The 14,795-nt window shown below is 45.0% G+C and overlaps 1 non-coding gene across 1 annotated transcript; it reads right to left on the reverse strand.

The window, feature by feature from the left end:
- Positions 1–13,515: 13,515 nt before the first annotated feature.
- LOC112445225 (U6 spliceosomal RNA) lies at positions 13,516–13,622 on the reverse strand. The gene has a single exon (XR_003033594.1). It is a non-coding gene; the product is annotated as a U6 spliceosomal RNA (small nuclear RNA).
- Positions 13,623–14,795: the final 1,173 nt, after the last annotated feature.

Below are 14,795 nucleotides of genomic sequence, written 5' to 3' on the forward strand. Positions count from 1 at the left end.
ATTGGACAACCACTGCCTTGAGTATAAAACAGAAAAAATTGGAAACTACACGCCCTACACCAGAATTTTGATTTGAACAAGTGATGGCTCCTCCATACAGTGAAATTACATGAAAATACTTTAAATGATGGATTGCACACCTCCCAAACGATCAAAAATCCTAAAAGCCTGAAAACACCAAGAGTTGCTGGGCATGTGAAACCGCGAAATGTTGATATAGCGCTGTTGCGTGTGCGCCGGTACACTGTCTTTGGAGAAAAAGCAAAAATTGGCATCACATAAATGAAAAGTTAAATATACACTTTGATCAGCCATCCTCATAGGGAGTCTAAAATGACTCCCTTGAACTATGCAGTGCATGGAATTCTCCAGGCCAGAATACTGGATTGGGTAGCTGTTCACTTCTCCAGGGGATCTTCCAGACCCAGGAATCGACCCAAGTCTCCTGCATGGAAGGTGGAAAAATCTCCTGGAAAACCCATTCAGGATTATGAGAACCTTACTGACCAAAGACCAATCAATCTTACTGAACAATCAACCTTATTTGCCCCCTGAGAAATCTGTATGCAGGTCAAGAAGCAACAGTTAGAACTGGACATTGAAAACCAGGCTGGTTCTAAAGCGGTAAAGGAGAACATCAAGGCTGTATATTGTCACCCTGCTTATTTAACTTATACACGGAGTACATCATGCAAAATGCCATGCTGGATGAAACACAAGCTGGAATCAACATTGCCCAGTGAAACACCAATAACCTCCGAAATGCAGATGACACCACCCTTACGACAGAAAGTGAAAAAGAACTAAAGAGCCTCTTGATGAATGTCAAAGATGAGAGTGAAAATCTTGACTTAAAACTCAAAATTCAGAAAACGAAGATCATGGCATTCAGTCCCATCACTGCATGGCAAATAGATGTGGAAACAATGGAAACAGTGACAGGCTTTACTTTCTTGTGCTCCAAAATCACAGAGGACGGTGACTTCAGCCATGAAAGGAAAAGACGCTTGCTACTTGGGGAAAAAAAAGCTATGACCAACCAAGGCAGCATGTTAAAAAGCAGAGATATTACTTTGCCGACAAAGGTCCGTCCAGTCAAAGATACCGTTTTTCCAGCAGTCATGTATGGATGTGAGAGTTGGACTGTAAGGGAAGCTGCCGGCCGAAACATTGATGCTTTTGGACTGTGGTCTTGGAGAAGACTCTTGAGAGTCCCTTGGACTGCAGGGAAATCCAAGCTGCCCATCCTAAAGGAAACCAATCCTGAATATTCATCGGAAGAACTGATGTTGCCACTGAAACTCCAATACTTTGGCCACCTGCCACAAAGAACTGACTTATTAGAACAGACCCTGATGGTGGGCAGGACTCAAGGAGAGAGGAGGAAGGAGACGACAGGAAATGAAAAGATTAGATAGCACGGTGGATTCGAAGGACATGAGTGTGACGAAGCTCTGAGAATGGGTGATAGACAGGGAAACCTGAACTGCTGCAGCCCGTGGGGTTACGAAATACTAGGACGCGACTGAGGGAGTCAAGCGAGTACTCCAAAGCCTAACCTCATGACTGCACGTGATAAACACACAGAAAACCCTTGCGTATAGGAACCCCAGAAAAAACCCTGCCTCCAAACTTTCGTTCCTCAAGGTCTGTTTTTGAACACAACAATGTTGGTCTTGAAAAAGACCTCCAAAAATTAGGTTTGACTTGCCCGTATTCTTCCCGTGGGCCTGACCAACCGAGTCTCAAGTACAAGACAAAAGACTCGGGGGGACCACGGGAAGAATGACTAACTCACTGGGCCTGTGCCCATAGAGATGAGGGAACACTCACTCCTAACACAGTGAGGCTGAGTTACATCAAGTGTAAGTCCAGGTCAAGAGTTTGCAGCAGATCACTTCACGGAAGTGGATGAAGGCTCATTCTTCGAAATACTACGTTTTAAAGAAATCTACAATAAATTGTAATAGTAAATTGAAACTACATTGCGCGCAGTGCATGCTGGGTATGCAAATGAATGCTGAGTAACCGCCGCCGAGATTCACGCCTTTCCCCACCCCAGCTCCCTTTGAAGCCAGCTACCATTCCCTTGTTCCCAGACCCCTCTCTCCATGTTTTCTCCTCCTCGACACTCTGAGTCTGATTTCTTTTGAATAACGATTTTCTTGACGGCTGAAGCTAATGATCAGATCAGATCAGATCAGATCAGTCGCTCAGTCGTGTCCGACTCTTTGCGACCCCAAGAATCGCAGCACGCCAGGCCTCCCTGTCCATCACCAACTCCCGGAGTTCACCCAGACTCACGTCCATCGAGTCAGTGATGCCATCCAGCCATCTCATCCTCTGTCGTCCCCTTCTCCTCCTGCCCCCAATCCCTCCCAGCATCAGAGTCTTTTCCAATGAGTCAACTCTTCGCATGAGGTGGCCAAAGTACTGGAGTTTCAGCTTTAGCATCATTCCTTCCAAAGAAATCCCAGGGCTGATCTCCTTCAGAATGGACTGGTTGGATCTCCTGGCAGTCCAAGGGACTCTCAACAGTCTTCTCCAACACCACAGTTCAAAAGCATCAATTCTTCGGCGCTCAGCCTTCTTCACAGTCCAACTCTCACATCCATACATGACCACAGGAAAAACCATAGCCTTGACTAGACGGACCTCTTTGCTGGCAAAGTAATGTCTCTGCTTTTCAATATGCTATCTAGGTTGGTCATAACTTTCCTTCCAAGGAGTAAGCGTCTTTTAATTTCATGGCTGCAGTCACCATCTGCAGTGATTTTGGAGCCCCCAAAAATAAAGTCTGACACTGTTTCCACTGTTTCCCCATCTATTTCCCATGAAGTGATGGGACCGGATGCCATGATCTTCGTTTTCTGAATGTTGAGCTTTAAGCCAACTTTTTCACTCTCCACTTTCACTTTCATCAAGAGGCTTTTGAGTTCCTCTTCACTATCTGCCATAAGGGTGGTGTCATCTGCATATCTGAGGTTATTGATATTTCTCCCGGCAATCTTGATTCCCGCTTGTGCTTCTTCCAGCCCAGCGTTTCTCACGATGTACTCTGCAATATACAGCCTTGATGTACTCCTTTTCCTATTTGGAACCAGTCTGTTGTTCCATGTCCAGTTCTAACTGTTGCTTCCTGACCTGCATACAAATTTCTCAAGAGGCAGATCAGGTGGTCTGGTATTCCCATCTCTTTCAGAATTTTCCACAGTTTATTGTGATCCACACAGTCAAAGGCTTTGGCAATGTGGTCCACTGGAGAAGGGAATGACAAACCACTTCAGTATTCTTGCCTTGAGAACCCCATGAACAGTATGAAAAGGCAAAATGATAGGATACTGAAAGAGAAACTCCCCAGGTCAGTAGGTGCCCAATATGCTACTGGAGATCAGTGGAGAAATAACTCCAGAAAGAATGAAGGGATGGAGCCAAAGCAAAAAGAATACCCAGCTGTAGATGTGACTGGTGATAGAAGCAAGGTCCGATGCTGTAAAGAGCAATACTGCATAGGAACCTGGAATGTCAGGTCCATGAATCAAGGCAAATTGGAAGTGGTCAAACAAAAAATGGCAAGAGTGAATGTCGACATTCTAGGAATCAGCGAACTGAAATGGAGTGGAATGGGTGAATTTAACTCAGATGACCATTATATCTACTACTGCGGGCAGGAATCCCTCAGAAGAAATGGAGTAGCCATCATGGTCAACAAAAGAGTCCGAAATGCAGTACTTGGATGCAATCTCAAAAACGACAGAATGATCTCTGTTCGTTTCCAAGGCAAGCCATTCAATATCACAGTAATCCAAGTCTATGCCCCAACCAGTAACGCTGAAGAAGCTGAAGTTGAACGGTTCTATGAAGACCTACAAGACCTTTTAGAACGAACAAACACCCAAAAAAGATGTCCTTTTCCTTATAGGGGACTGGAATGCAAAAGTAGGAAGTCAAGAAACACCTGAAGTAACAGGCAAATTTGGCCTTGGAATACGGAATGAAGCAGGGCAAAGACTAATAGAGTTTTGCCAAGAAAATGCACTGGTCATAACAAACACCCTCTTCCAACAACACAAGAGAAGCTAATGATATATGGGCTCAAATGCGGCACAGAGAAGGTTCACTATAATGTCGAATGAAATAGAGTGCCGAACCTACTCAGTCGTGCCCAGACTATTTGCGACCCCATGGACTGTAGCCCTCCAGGCTCCTCTGTCCATAGAATTCTCCAGGCAAGAATACTGCAGTGGGTAGCCATTCCCTTCTCCAGGAGATGCTTCCCAAGGATGGAACCTGGGTCTCCCTTATTGTCAGCAGACTCTTTACTGTCTAAGCCATCAGGGTGGCTGTAATCAGTAAAAAAAAAAAAAAAAAAAAAGCTGTATGCCAATATAGGAGGACCCGGTTTCATCCCTGGGTCGTGAAAATTGTGCTGAGCCTTATCTGACCAGCCTTCCTGTCTGTCACCAACACCCGTGCTTGCTCAAACTCATGTCCATTCAGTTGGTGATGCCATCTAATTGGTTTTATCAATGTTGTCCCTTTCTCCCCCTGCTTTCAATCTTTTCCCGGCACCAAAAAATCTGTTGGAAAACCCCATTCAGTGTTATGGGACTCTGACCAAATATTCCCATACAAGATGGCAGAGGAGAAGGACGTGCCCTCATTTTCTCCTGGGAGAAGTCCAAAATAACAACTCGGTGCTGAACAACCAAGAACAGGAGAATGTTGGATCCCACCAGAAAAGATACCCCACATCCAAGGGCAAAGGAGACACCCCAGCAAGGTGGTAGGAGGGGCGAAATTTAGTTTGGAATCAAATCCCATACCCATCAGTGACCCTTGGAGGGCCCAAACAAAGCCTTGTGCACAGCAGGACGCAGAGACCCCGCGGAGACTGAGCCAGAACCGTGTGTGAGTGTCTCCTGTGGAGGGACTGGGGGTCAGCAGTGGCCTGCCGCAGGGGCAGGGACTCTGGGTGCAGGAGCCCTGGTCACCCAGCCTGTGGCATAAGCCCTCTTGGAGGAGGTCGCCATTAGCCCCAACCATAGAGCCCCCAAGCAGACGAACCACAAAGTGCAGAACGATCATACCAAAGAAATTCTCGTGCTGTTAAGAAAGTTCTAGGACCCACAACAGATTTACCAACCTGGGGATCTGGCAAGGGAACTGAGAACCCCCAAGGAATTTGACTCTGGAGGCCAGTGGGATTTGATCACAGAACTTACACAGGACTGGGGAAACAGACTCTTGGAGGGCACAAACAAAACCTTGTGCGCACCAGGACCCGGGAGAAAGGAGCAGGGACCCCACAAGGGACGGACCCAGGCTTGCCCGTGGGTGTCTCTAGGAGTCCCCAGAGGAGGCGTGGGTCGGCAGTGTACTGCTGCTCGGTCGGGGGCACTGAGTGCAGCAGTGCCTGCCTGGGACCTTTGGAAGGAGGTGGCCATTATCTTCATTACCTCCACATTAGTTGGGTCTCAGGTCAAACAACAGGGAGGAAAGGCAGCCCCGCCCATCAACAGAAAATTGGATTGAACATTTCCTGAGCATGGTCCCGCCCATCAGAACAAGACCCAGTTCCCCCCCACCCCCAAGTCAGTCTCTCCCAACAGGAAGCTTCCATAAGCCTCTTATAATGAAAACCAGTGTCACAGAAAGCTTGTCAAACTGATCGCATGGACCACATCCTTGTCTAACTCAATGAAACTAAGAGCCATGCCGTGTTGAGTTCAGTCGCTGAGTTGTGTCTGACTTTTTTTTCGACCCCATGGACTGCAGCACACCAGGGTCCCTGTTCATCACCAAGTCCTGGAACTAGCTCAAAGTCATGAACATCGAGGCAGTGACGCCATCCAACCATCTCATTCTCTGCTGTCCCCTTTTCCTCAAGCCTTCAATCTATCCCAGCATCAGGGTCTTCTCCACTGAGTCAGTTCTTCGCATCAGGTGGCCAAAGTAGGTAGCCAAATGTTGAGTCTTAAGCCAACTTTTTGACTCTCCTCTTTCACTTTCATCAAGAGGCTCTTTAGTTCTTCGCTTTCTGCCATAAGGGTGGTGTCATCTGCATATCTGAGGTTATTGATGTTTCTCCCGGTAATCTTGATTGCAGCCTGTGCTTCATCCAGCATGGCATTTCGCATGATGTAGTCTGCATAAAAGTTAAATAAGCAGGGTGACAACACGCAGCCCTGAGGTTCTCCTTTCCCGCTTTGGAACCAGTCTGTTGTTCCATGTCCGGTTCTAACCATTGCTTCTTGACCTACATACAGATTTCTCTGGGGGCACGTCAGGTTGATTGGTCAGTAAGATTGATTGGTCTTTGGTCAGTAAGGTTCTCATAATCCTGGATGGGTTTTTGGGAGATGTTTCTGGTGCTGGGAAAGATGGAAGACAGGAGGAGACAGGGACGACTTTGGGTGAAACGATTAGATAGCGTCACCGACTCGGTGGACATGAGTTTGAGCACACCCCGGGAGTTAGTGACGGATAGGAAAGCCAGTCGGACAGAACTGCGCAAATGAACTGGACAATTTTCACGACCCAGCGACAGATCCGGGCCCTCTTATTTTGGCAGTCACTTTTTTTTTTTTTTAATATGGTGATTCGAGTCACCCTGATGGCCTAGACATATAAAGAGTCCGTTTACAAAGCGGGAGACCCAGATTCGCTCCTGGGGAAGCATCTCCTGGAGAAGGGAATGGCTACCCACTGCAGTATTCTTGCCTGGAGAATTCCATGGACAGAGGAGCCTGGAGGGCTACAGTCCATGGGGTCGCAAATAGTCTGAGCACGACTGAGTGCGTTCGGCGCTCTATTTCATTCGACATTACAGTGAACCTTCTCTGTGTCAAATCCAGCGCCCCTATATCATTATCTTAAGCCGTTAAGAAAAGCCTTATTCAAACGAAATCAGACCCAGAGTGTCCAGGAGGAGAAAACATGGAGTCAGGGACCTGGGAAAAAGGGACTGGAAGCTGGCTTCATGGGAGCTGGGGCGGGGAGAGGCGTGAAGCTCGGGGGTGGGGCCTCAGCCTTCATTTGCATAACCAGCATGCACTGCGCGAAATGTAGTTTCTATTTATTATTTCAATTATCATAATTTTATTTAAAACATAGTATTTCGAAGAATGAGCCTTTGTCCACTTCCGTGAAAAGATCTGCAAACTCTTGACCCGGACTTACCCTTGACGGTCCTCACCCTCAGGGTGTTAGGAGTGACCGTTACCTAATTAGTATGTTCGCGGGCTCTGTGGCACGTTTAGTTTCATCCTTACTTTTGCTCGGCGTGAATCCTTGGGGTTTTATTGAGGATTCCACCGGGTAGGTCCAAGTAAGGATAACAGGAATTCTGCCGATTTTTTTTGGAGGCCTCGTGGTATTACACAAGGCTAATATAGTTGCGTGAAAAAATAAAATTTAGAAACTGACGCCGTTTTCCTACAGCTGTGGTAGTTAACAGTTTTATGTGTGTTTATCTGTTGTTACTGCTGCTAAGTCGCTTTAGTCGTGTCTGACTCTGTGCGACCCCATAGACGGCAGCCCACCAGGCACGGCCGTCCCTGGGATTCTCCAGGCAAGAATACTGGAGTGGGTTGCCATTTTTTTCTCCAATACAGAGGGAAGTCGCTCAGTCGTGTCCGACTCTTAGCAACTTCATGGACTGCAGCCTACCAGGCTCCTCCGTCTGTGGGATTTTCCAGGCAAGAGTACTGGAGTGGGGTGCCATTGCCTTCTCCGGTGTTTATCTAGGGAAGCCATATTCTTGATTTTTAGTCAGTAACATTTTAATAATGCTGAATGGGTTTTCCTCGAGATTTTTTGTTTTTTCATTCTGGGAAAGATTGAAGACAGGAGGAGAAAGGGACGACGTTGACTCATTATAGGGCACTCACTTTCTCGGTGGACATGCGTTTGAACAAGCCCCAGGAGAGCTGTGTGGAGATGACTGAGTGAAGGAACTGGACAATTTTTACGACCCAGGGATGGAACCAGTTCCTCCTATATTGGTAGACAGCTTTTTTTTTTTTTTTTTTTTTTTTTTAGTGATTAGAGTCACCCTGGTGGCTTAGATAGTGGAGAGTCTGCTTACAATGTGGGAAATGGAGGCTCGCTCCTGGGGAAGAATCTCCTAGAGAAGCTACCCACTTGGGTATGGCTACCAGGGAATGGCTACCCACTGCAGTATTCTTGCCTGGAGAAGTCCATGGACAGAGGAGCCTGGAGGGCTACAGTCCATGGGGTCGCAAGTAGTTTGGCACGACTGTGCACTCAGGGCACTCTGTTTCATTTGACATTATAGTGAACCTTCTCTGTGTCAAATTCAGCACTCCCATATCATTTTCTTAAGCCATCGAGAAAATCCTTTATTCGAAAGAAATCAGACGCAGAGCGTCAAGGAGAAGACATGGAGTCAGGGGCCTGGCATCAAGGGACTGGAGGCAGGCTTCGCGGGAGCTGGGGTGGCAAAGGCGCGAATCTCAGGGGTAGGAGCTCAGCGTTTATTCGCATAACCAGAATGCACTGCACACAATATGTTCAATTTATTATTTGAATTTATCATAGATTTCCTTTAAACATACTATTTCAAAGAATGAGCCTTCGTCCACTAATGTGAAGAGATCTGCTACAACCTCTTCACCGGGACTTACCCTTTTTTTGCTTCTCATCCTCAGTGTATTAGGTGTGAGCTTCCCCTCACCGGCTTCCCCTCGTGGGCTTCCCTCGTGGGCTTCCCTCGTGGTGCAGAGGTTAAAGCGTCTGCCTCCAATGTGGGGAAACCCGGGTTCGATCCCTGGGCTGGGAAGATCCCCTGGGAGAAGGAAATGGCAACCCACTCCAGTATTCTTGCCTGAAGAATCCCATGCACGGAGGAGCTTAGTAACTGGCTACAGTCCATGGGGTCGAAGAGTCGGACACGACTGAGTGACTTCACTTTCACTTTCGCTTTTCCCCTCATCAGTACGTGCCCAGGCACAGTCCGGTATCCGTCCTCCATTTCTTGCTGTTGCTTGAGCTTCAAGTCTAGTATTGCCGTGCAGACTAAGTCAAGTAGGACCAAGAAAGAAAGAAATTTTACATTAGCCAATGGTTTTAGGAGGTCTTATGAGCTTAAACAAGACTGATATTCTTGTGTAGAAAAGTAGAACTTGGAAAATAAGTGATTTCGGGCGGCTTTTTAGATTCTTGAAGCTTTCTGTGTTTACCATTTTAGATTGCGGGTTTGGTCTTTGGTGAGTTGAAAGTTGCTTAGTCGTGTCCGACTTTTTGTGACCCCATGTACTATGCAGTCCATGGAATTTTCCAGACCAGAATACCGGAGTGGTTAGCCTTCCCCTTTTGCTAGGGTCTTCCCAACCCAGGGATGGAACCCAGGTCTCCCGGTGGATGGAACCCGGGCCTCGGATATTGGCAGATAGGTGTTTTGTTTTTTTTTTTCTTTTGCTGATTAGAGTTACCCTGATGACTTTAGAGAGCCTGCTTTCAATATGGTAGACCCAGGCTCAGTTCCTGGGGAAGGTTCTCCTGGAGAAGGGAATGGTTACCCACTGTAGTATTCTTGCCTGGGGAATCCCATGGACAGAGGAGCCAGACAGGCTCTGGTCAGACACGACTGAGTGACTTTCACAGAGAGAGCCACCTGGGAAAAGGAAGACTCTTTTTAGGCGATCCCACGTTTCTGTCGCAGGTGTAGTTGTCTTTTGGGCTGTGCTTTGTTTTCTGTAATGTCAGTCACTCAGTCCTGTGGGACCGTTAGCCAACCTATGGACTGTAACCTGCCAGTCTCCTCTGTCCGTGGAATTCTCCAGGCCAGAATACTGCAGTGAGTTTCCATTCCCTTCTCCAGGGACTCTTCCTGACCCAGAGATGGAACCCGAGTCTCCTGAATTGCAGGCAAATTGTTTACCATGTGAGCCACCATTTTGTGACTACTGGAATTAATGGTAGTCAACTTTCATATTTGCATTATTCATATAGGTTCGTTTTCTTGGTTCACAAACTTATGGAGGTAGTTAGTAAACCTATGTAGGTAGATGTGTTCATTCTGTTCTCACCCTTCCCACCCCAGGATGTAATATTTGTAAAAATCCATAGAACGTCTCAGGCTCTACTGGTAGCTCAGCTCGTAAAAAATCCACCTTCCCTGCAGGAGACCTGGGTTCGATTCCTGGGTCGGGAAGATCCCGTGGAGAAGAGAACAGCTACCCATTCCAGTGTTCTGGCCTGGAGAATTCCATGCAGTGTATAGTTCATGGGAGTCATTTTAGACTCCCTATGAGAATTGCTGATCAACGTGTATATTTAACTTTTCATTTATGTAATGCCAACTTTTGCTTTTTCTCCAAAGACTGTACCGGTGCGCACTCAACGGCACTGTATCAACATTTCGCTGTTTCACATGCCCAGCACTCTTGTTGTTTTCGGGATTTTAGAATTTGTGAGCGTCTGGGACGTGTGCAATCCATCATTTAAAGTATTTGCATATAATTTCACTGTTTGGAGGAGCCATCACTTGTTCAAATCAAAATTCTGGTGTAGGGCACGTAGATAGTTTCCAATTTTTCTATTTTATACTCGAAGCAGTGGTTGTCCAATTACTTCCTCAAGACAAATTCCAAGAGTGAAAATGCTGGACTAAATGTTCCACACGTTGAAATTTTTGATCCATATTACCCACCTGTCACCTGGAAAGATTTTACGATTTTACATTCTTATCTGCAGTATTTGCATATCTTTTACTCCCAAATGCGTTTCAAAAACAACATATATATATATATATATATATATATATATATATGCTTTGTATATACTTAATATTTTCATTTGTTTTAAAAAATAAATTTATGTATTTTTAAAATTTACTTTTTAATTGAAGGATAATTGCTTACAGAATTTAATTTTAAAGTCCAAGTGACACAAGGCTCTCAGAAGAGCAAAACCCAGGATTTCTTTTCCCCATCCCAGTTCCCACTTCCCAGAAACAACCATTTTAAATCCTTAGCAGTTTCATCTGTTTGCTTCTATAACTCATAGTATGCTTACACGGCTCTTTCTTCGTTTTGTTCTAAACTGTAGCAGACAGGCTGGATGCCCACTCGGATATCAATTTTTCCTCAACCTTCACAGATAGCTTAGAATTCCTGAGCCTTTCCAGGGTTCTGAAGCATTAAAGAGTCCTTGTCCCCACTTGGCTGCTGTTACCTGTTCTCCTGTTTTGTCAATAAGAACGTATCTTTTCTTTTGATTCCTTTACTGTCATTTAGTGGGGTTTTGTGGACAGAGTAGAGATAAATGGATATATTTAATCTGCCATATTCAACCTGAAATCTGAAGATACTGTAGATTTTATTATCATTATTATTATTATTCGGCCGCACTACAGGGTTTGGGAGACCTTAGTTCCCCATTCAGGGATTGAGCCTCTGCCCCTGCAGTGGAGTCCCAACTACTGCACCATCAGGGAATTCCCGTTACTTTTAGAAAAATTTTTAAAACTTTGAAAACAAGTAGAGTAGTATCGATGCTAGAAAGGCCTCTCTGAAAATCGGTAACACTTGGGACACGGATGGACCTTAAGAAACATGGAATCAGCTGAGCGCCCCCTACTGGAATATCTTGCCCAAAGAAGTCTGACCTTCCCTGGGGCCTCTTTGTTCATTCTTGATTACATTCGTGGCGGTCCACCAAAGGAGTCGGACAGTTTCTAAAAATCCTATGCCCAGGACTCCACCCTGGGCCAATTAAATTTTTCTCTCTGTGTGTGGGGATTGGGCATCAGCATTTTTAAAGCTCTTAAGTGGTTCTGGAGTGCAGAGTCACTGTTCTTGGCTAAGTAGCTCACTGGTTTAGCCGGTTTATAACAGCATGGTAATATTTGGACTGGAATCCGTCCCGTGTCCTTGTTATGCAGTTACTTTTGTGTGTTGTCTAGATTCTGAATAGTGTCTATTTTCATGCTTTAATTTCATAAGCATGTCTTCTGTTAATCTGAGTAATGAAGCACACAGTGGCATTAACATAGTATTTTCATGCCACACTCATTTGGCAGAGGCATAGGATTCAGCTCAGTCCTCACATCACATTTATACTCTGCAGGAAGTCGCCATGACAGAGTGAAAACTGTCCAGTGATGTGGCCATTTTGCTGTATCTGGATTTTTGCATTGCTGGAGTGCAGTAATGGCGGAAAATAGTATGGTCTTAATGACTATTATTGTGATTATAATGTGGATACTTGAGGCATAGTCACCAAAACCCTCCATTATTATGAATTGATCCAATGTCTATATGGGGTCGCAAGGAGTGGGACACGACTGAGCACACACGGATGCACTATATTAGCACCCCCCACCCACCCCCAGCCGCTCTCAAGGCGTTGTTGAGAACAGGCTTAATTCTTAGAAGGGCTGGTTATTCTTGCTGAGTTTTAGCTTTAGCCTGCAAAATGTATCGTCATTGCTCATCATGGTTATCAGAAAAGAACAAGATGGGTCAATATATATCATCACAACTGGAGGAGGGGGAAATCCTACAACAGATTTAAAGGACCATGTGGAGGGAATTCTCTGGTGGTTAGGGTTCCATGCTTTCATTGCCAAGAGAACAGGTTCAGTCCCTGCTGGGGGACTAAGATCCTACAAGCTGAGTGAAGTGACCCCCCACACAAAAAAATAGTGACTGGGTTGCAGTGATCTTTTATAATGAAGGACAGGTTACTGAATTTGAGAAGTCTACAGTGAAAGTAAAATGTGTTCTTAAAACTCAAGGCTATCTCAGGGCAGTTGCAATTCTAACAGGAGCTGACAGGGTCCTCTATACCAGAAGAGAATTTTTAGTTTTCAGGAAAAATGGTAACATTTAAACCTTAAAGAAATCAGGATACACTGAATAAATGCTATAAAATATTGTAGTTTAACAACTGAAATCATAAATGGCTTTATCTAAACAAATCCCTCAGTGTGAAGATCACATAATCTTCACACATCACAAAAGTGATTTGTGAGAAATGCATAACTGCATGAAATTAAAGCTTCATGAATATACATGTCATCTGCCATGACTTACTAGTCTTCCAAGCATCTTTGGGGGCACTTTAACATGCATTTTGTAGTTTTATTTTCTTCTTATCAACATAGTTGGATACTTTCATGAACTAATCATTCATTAAAATAGTCTGTCTTCTTCCAATGAAAATAATTAATTACATTAACTATATCAAAATTTCTACCACATATTTTTTAAAACTCAAAAATAAATCATTAAAATTGAATCCACCTGAGTTCAGGGTTGAAAGATGTGTATCTTTACTTTGAAATGGTAGGAAAATCTACCAGAAAGAGCAACCTAGCAAATAACTATAGAAGCACATGCAGTGCTTTAGCACATACCTAAAGCAGTCAAGAAGGCAAGTAAAAAATTGTAAGTTGCATGTAATCTTAAATTTTCTTTCGGTAAACTTTAAAAATATTCTGTGAATCCTGTTCGTAATATTATTTTTTTTTTAATGCTCAAAACTATAAGAAATATGGAACACTTCTCCGAATTTGTGTGTCATCCTTGCGAGGGGCCATGCTAATCTCTGTATCATTCAGGTTTTAGTATATGTGCTATTGAAGCTTCTAGCACTGTAACATTATTTTGATTGTGCAAAACCATCTTGGTTATAACGGGGCATCTGAAAGCACCATGAGGACAAATACCTGCTTTATCTCCTAAAAGATAAGCTTTTTTAATTTTCAGATATGACACATTGAGACTTGTCACTTTGTGTAAGTTAGCACTTCTGCGTATAGGAGATTCTGCCACTGTGACGAGTGCATGGTAGCAGCATACAACCTCCTGAGATTGGCAAGGTCATCTGAGGACTTGACTTGCTGCTGCTGCTAAGTCACTTCAGTCGTGTCCAACTCTGTGCGACCCCACAGACGGCAGTCCACCAGGCTCCCCCGTCCCTGAGGACTTGACTTACTTGCCATCAACTGCTGTAATCGCAAAATACACGGATATTGTTAATTCTTGTGTGATATTGACTCCGTGCACCTAAAATAGGCTTTAAAGACAGTATGGTTTGATGCTCTATTTACCTTTTAAATGATTTTTGTTATTTAGGTTTATTTGCATAAACACATCATCCAGCCTTCAGGGTGGGCACATCAGCCCTTAGATGCCACCCAAGAACCTCAGAGAAAGCTCATGAACATGAAATGTGGTTCTCAGAAAGCCTTGCTTCTGTGCTTGGTAGAGTGCACACTCTGAAATGTGCTGTGAGAAATATCTGATTCAGCAGGATTATTCATTGTCCCCCTGGGAAGTTGGATCCTCTTAATTTGGGCCTGTGGCAATGGGAGTGGGCAACGGTGACAACTGGAGGCACTTGCAACTAGAAAGTCAGTGTCAGCTGAGGATGCTACAGGAAGAGTAAAAAGCACCAGAAAGTTCTATAGCCCTGAGCGCATCAGTGCATTGGTGCAGCGCCGTCAACTCCTGCGTGCTCGCTCAGTCATATCCTACTCTGCCACCCCACGGACTATAGCCCACCAGGCTCCTCTGTCCATGGAATTTCCCAGGCAAGAACACTGGAGTGGGTTGCCAGTTCCTTCTCTCAGCTCGTGAGGTCCATTCTAATCCCCAGGGGTCTTGGTACCATGCAAGACGCTGAGCCAGCAGGTCTGGGGTGGGGGAGCGGCCTGAGACCCTGCATATCTAACCCCTTAATTCTGTTTCCTCTTATGAAGCTCCTTTTCGTGAAGCTCATGTATTTTGATGCACAGTATAACTTGTTGGCTGATCCCCAAGCAC

The sequence above is a fragment of the Bos taurus genome, chromosome X (assembly GCF_002263795.3).
Source record: "Bos taurus isolate L1 Dominette 01449 registration number 42190680 breed Hereford chromosome X, ARS-UCD2.0, whole genome shotgun sequence".
In the NCBI taxonomy this organism is placed as follows: domain Eukaryota; kingdom Metazoa; phylum Chordata; class Mammalia; order Artiodactyla; family Bovidae; genus Bos; species Bos taurus.